Below are 6,000 nucleotides of genomic sequence, written 5' to 3'. Positions count from 1 at the left end.
TCTGAACCTGTAAGCCAGCTCCAATTAAATGTTGTCCTTATAAGAGTTGGAGTACACATGGAGGGACCCATGGCTCCAGGTGCATATGTAGCAGAGGATGGCATTGTCCAGCATCAGTAGGAGGAAAAGCCCTTGGTCCTGTGAAGGCTCGTTTCCCCAGTGTAGGGGAATGTCAGGGTGTTAAGGTGGGAGTGAGTGGGTGGGAGTGGGAGCGTCTTCATAGAAGCAGGGGGAGAGGGAGTGTGTATGGGAGAGGGAGGAAAGGAGATAACACTTGAAATGTAAATATATAAAATATCCAAGAAAAACAACAACAACAACAAAAAGAGTTGCCTTGGTCATGGTGTCTGTTCAGAGCAGTAAAACCCTAAGACAGTCATGATGTCTCTTCACAGCAATAGAACAGTGACTAAGACAGGTAGGAACCCCATGCAAGCCCCTTCTCTAAGAGGAAAATGGCTAATCTATAAGGGCACTTATAGATGCTTCGTTTGCTCATTTAACTTCTCATTTTCAGAAATGATAAGAGTCTAAAAGACTGTTGCTTCCTCTGCTTCCTTCGCTCAAAGAATGTCTCATTGTTAGAAGATATAAGATGTATTTACTTGTTTGCCCATGAGCTAAGCAAAGAGTCATCCCTGCAGAAGTGTGTGTTTCATGAGGCCAAACACATTCACATTGTTCTCTAATGGGTTGGGCAACGCTTGGCATGTGAGTTTTGTTTTCTGTCTGTTGAATACACAAATGACCTCAAACTGATCTCCTTCTTACCTTTATTTATTTCTATGTCGTCTCAGTACTAAGTTCTAGGCTCTGGTGTTGGTGCTCCAGACTAACAAAATCCCTAGCTACTAGAGCTGGGGGATGGGTTGCATGGGTCTTCTCTTTCCTACGAGGGCTAGTGCAGGTCCAGGAGCCCAGTGGTTGTTCTGTGAGTACTGTGAATGAAAGCGGTCATTCAGCTACATGATTCTTAAAAATGAAGTTGAAGTCACACACAGTTCCAGAGAAGATGGCAGGTCACTGAAAAAGGAAGGTGGAAAGTGTGTCTGTTCATCCTTATACATTAATGAACAAGGTCCTTTTGAAAATTTTACTGGGGGCCCCACATTATAATGTTTTAAAATGTGTATGGGCGTTTTGCTAGTGTGTGTGTCTGTGCACCATGTGTATGCAGTGTCTGTAGACTCCAGAAGGGGACTCTGGAGTTACAGAGGGCTGTGGGTTACCGCGGAAGTCTTGAGAATCGAACCTATGTTCTCTGCAAGAACAGTAAGTGCTCCTAACCCCTAAACCATCTCCCCACCCCAGGGCGCCAGATTTTAAACGCAGCACAGTGTCAGTGCGACTATGCATTCCTCTAACAACTGTGTAAACCATGTCCTGTTGGCACACAGTGACTGTCTACCCTGCAGAACATCTGGTAACTAAAGATACCCATGTTTATTGGATTTGATTAGTTCATCATGTCCATAAATTAAAATAAACATAAGTTCAAAGTAGGATTCTGAAGTAACTACCAAGAGATCCGTTTTTTTTCTAGTCAATTAAAAGGTCGTTATCAAGTGTCCTATCTTAGATAATTTATATCTCTTGGCTTTATTGTATCCTCTTGGAAATTAAAGATACTATTTCTTCCTCCTCCTCTTGGTTCCTTTTATTCTGACCTAGTAAACTTTGATTCTTTTGCTCTTTCTGTCTGCTTAATGCAGCTAAGTTTTACACAACTCCTACATTTAATGGCTTCATTTCATAAGGACCTTTATCAAGCTGGAACATCTTGCATGGCTTCTGTGATTGATAGCATACTGACCTGGAAAAGTGGTTTTAATTACTAGCTCTGAAAAGCCCAAAGGAACCGCAGACCTCACCGCGGTGAGGCTGGACCACCTCTTGTTTTTCTAAATAGGGCCTAGGAGGGTGTATCTGTCCAGTGAGAGCAAACCAAGGAGTATGCAATAGCCCACCGATGGGGAGAGTGTCCTCCTGGCTGCTTGGGATGACACTCCCAACAAGAACACAAAGTATACAAAAGGCACCCAATAAATCATCATCATTGGCCAATGAAGGCTGCCAGTGAGGCAGATTTACTTTTCTTTCTTTTTTAAGACATGCAATGGGCTTTCAGGTACTTATAAAAACCAGAAGAGAATGGTGTGATGTTACAGGAGAGTGTCCACTGCCTGACGTGGGTGCTGGGAACCAAATTCTGCTCCTCTGCAAGAGCAGCGAGTGTTCTTAACCACTGAGCACCTCCTCAGCACTCAGTTTGTGGTTTTGGAGTTCTTATGCACCAGGAGATTCCTAGAACCTGGAACTCTTCCCCGTTTACTTCTGCCGCCTCCCTACCCTAAATTCTCAAGTCGCTCTCAGAAAACAGATCCACACTCTTCTCATGTGATCTGCAAGAGGTTTCAATGAGAGTGTGCACGCTTTGCAAACTCCTAGTGCTGCCTGGGGTTTATAAGTATAGGAGGCAGTGACTTAGCCCTTTTGGGAGCAAGAGAACTTTGTCTCTGATCCACATTCAAGCTTTAGCGAAGTTCTGTGTCCCAACAGGAATGTTGGGAGAGCTGATGTCTCAAGCCCTCGACACCTAAAGTTGCCTGTGGTAGTATGAACAAAAATGGCCCCCATAGGCCCATAGGAAGTGGCAGTGTTAGGAGGTGTGGCCTTGTGGGAGTAGGTGTGGCCTTGTGGGAGGAAGTGCACATCATAACTAACATACCATAACTAACATAAGGGGTAGGCTTTGAGTCTCAGAAGTTCAAACCAATTCTTTCTCCTGATGCCTGTAGATCCAGATGTAGAATTCTCAAGTCCCTCTTCAGCACCAAGTCTGCCTGCTTGCCATCATTCTTCCTGCCACAGTGATGATGGACTACGCCTCTGAAACTGCAGGCCAAACTCAAATGCTTTCCTTTATAAGATTTGCCCTGGTCACAGTGTCTCTTGACAGCAATAAAAGCCAAATGAAGACAGTGCCAAAACATTCAGGGTTCCTCAGATCCATAGCTGCAGATCTTGTGAGCAAAAGGCAGGCTCTATCTCAAGACTTAGGGCCGCTGCTTTACAACTCCTCTGGAGGCCAGAGCTAGGCCATGGAAGAGCTCTGTCCAGTGTAGAGCTCCAAACTTTTGTCTTGTCTTTAACCTAGAAGATAACATGACATCCACCGTAACGTAATTGCAGTGTTCCAGAAGCCCTTGCTTGTTACTGCCTTGCATTTACTTTATGTTGTAGCCTCCACACAACATGAGCACCTAACTGTGCACCTTTTAGATAGGGGAAGCTCAGTCTGCCATTGGATCCTCTCTATTGATGCTACAAAGTTCCTGAACAAATCCACTTAAAAGACGGAGAAATTAACTTAGGCTAATGGTCAGATGTCAATCCATGACCAGCTGGCTCTGATGCTTTGGGGCCTGTGGTGAGGTGGTACACACTCTTGGTTTCCAACTTGACTATATCTGGAATTAACTAGAATGCAAAACTGGAGGCCACACCAGTGAGGAAGTTTTGATTCATTTGAAGTAGGAAGACCCACTTCTAGACTAGATCTAGGTGGGGAGACACATCTGTAATCTGGGCCACCCTTCTGTTGGAAGCCCAACATGGAATAAGAAAGGTGCTGTTCTTTGCCTGCTTGTCCTCACCTCAATAGCAAGTCCATTCCTTCATTGGCACTACAGTCTACATTTTGGAGATCCAGCATATACTGAAACACCCAACCTGTGGGCTGAGAAACTACCTGGTTCTTGGACTTTCCAGTCCCAGCTGGTAATTGTTGGATTAGCTGGACTGCATCTAAGTCACCCAATAAATTCCAAATATAGAAAGAGATAGAGGGGCTGGAGAGATGGCTCAGAGGTTAAGAGCACTGATTGCTCTTCCGGAGGTCCTGAGTTCAATTCCCAGCAACCACATGGTGGTGTACAACCATCTGTAATGGGATCTGGTGCCCTCTTCTGGAGTGTGAAGACAGCTACAGTGTACTCACGTACATAAATAAATCTTTTTTAAAAAGAAAGAGAGATAGATAGATATGGAGACTCATTCTGTTACTTTGTAGATCCCTGACAAATACACCATGACAGAGAATACGCAGTTGAGGACACAAGGGTCCCAATAGCCCCCTCAAGGCTCAATGCCCCCTGTTTCCTTCTCGTCCTCACTTCCTATAGGTTCTATCCCATTCCAATAGTGCCACAGGCTGGTAACCAAGCCTTTAATCTACGGTCTTTGGGCACATACACATTTTGTTCTAATTTGCTTTCTGCTGTGATAAACTATGTCTAAAAGCAACTTGTAGGTGGAAAGTAATTATTTGGTTTGCATTTCCAGGTCACAATCCATCACTGAGAAAAATCAGCACAAGCACTATAGGCAGGAACCTGGAGGCAGGACCCAGGGAGGAATTCCATTTGCTGGCCTGAGTTCTGGCTTGTGTGCAGCTTGCTGTGCCTGCAGTGCAGGGGAACCTGTTCTAGGGTAGCTGCTGCCCTAAGTGGTCTGGATGCTCCTGTATCAATTAAGAATCAAAACAATCGGGGTTGGGGATTTAGCTCAGTGGTAGAGCGCTTGCCTAGCAAGCGCAAGACCCTGGGTTCAGTCCCCAGCTCTGAAAAAAAGAAAAGAAAAAAAAAAGAATCAAAACAATCTTCTCAGACATGCCAATATGATCTAGGAAATTCCTCAGTCGATGCTTTCCTCTCAGATGACTCCAGGTTCTTGCAAGTTAACTATTAAAACTAACTAGAACAAGTTTCAAACATCCTCTGTCTTAGTATTCTATTGCTGTGAAGACACCCCATGATCATGGCGACTCTTATAAAAGAAAACATTTCATTGGTGTAGCTTAGCGTTTCAGAGGTTTAGTTCATTATCGTCATGGTGGGAAGCATGGTAGACACGGTGCTGGAGGAGCTGGGAGTTCTACCCAGGACTGGCTGGTGTTGTGGGTCAATTTGACACAAGCTGGAGTTACCACAGAAAAAGGAGCCTCAGTTGTGGAAATGTCTTCATGAGATCCAGCTGTAAGGCACTTTCTCAACTAGTGATCTGGGGGGGAGGACCCAGCCTACTGTGGGTGGTGCCATCCCTGAGCTGGTGGTCTTGGGTTCTATAGGAAAGCAAGCTGAGCAAGCCAGGGGAAGCAAGCCAGTAACATCCCTCCATGGCCTCTGCCTCAGCTCCTGCTTCCTGACCTGCTTGAGTTCCAGGTCTGACTTCCTTGGTGATGAACAGCAATGTGATCGTGTAAGCTGAATAAACCCTTTCCTCCCCAACTTGCTTCTTGGTCATGGTGTTTGTACAGGAATAGAAACCCTGACTAAGACATACCTCTTGAGCATATGAGACCCTCACATTGACTCATTTCTTTCAACAAGGCCACATCTCCTAATAGTGCCACTCCTTGTGGGCTTTTGGGGGCCATTTTCCTTCAACTCCCAATCCCCATAACTCTTAGTGGGCTAACACACCATATAACCCTTCTTATAAGATGGGCTCTCAACACAGACCAGCATGAGGCTTCTACTCAGTCTCTTAAAGCAAGGCTCTCATCTCAATCAATATGCCTATCAAAACAGTGGTGGAGTAAAGAGAACACAGCAAGCCACAGGCTTGTAAAGTCTCTTATCAGAAATGATGCACGGCACCTCCACTCAGTTCATCAGTCAAGTCATATGCAGCTCTAAGTGTAAAGAGAGAAGAAGAGGTTGGGGATGTACCTTAGAGAATTCTTTTGCCTAGCATTCATGAAGTACAAGGTTTGTTCCCAACACCACACAAAAAGGAGGTGAGGAACAGAGATATACCCTATGGTACACCCAAGAGGAAAACGGAAGTATTTGTTATGTGGTACTAATTATGACCACAACTCTTGTGGAAGGCAACACCCATCCACAAATTCTCTGTCCTAACTCGTGGATTACATTACATGGCAAAGGGAAGCAGAGCTTTCTGTGGGATTGGATGATGTTAAATAGGGAGACAGCC

Source organism: Rattus rattus, chromosome 1 (genome assembly GCF_011064425.1).
Source record: "Rattus rattus isolate New Zealand chromosome 1, Rrattus_CSIRO_v1, whole genome shotgun sequence".
NCBI classification, from domain to species: domain Eukaryota; kingdom Metazoa; phylum Chordata; class Mammalia; order Rodentia; family Muridae; genus Rattus; species Rattus rattus.
The sequence above is the reverse complement of the archived record's forward strand: the minus strand, read 5'-3'. Positions refer to the sequence as shown.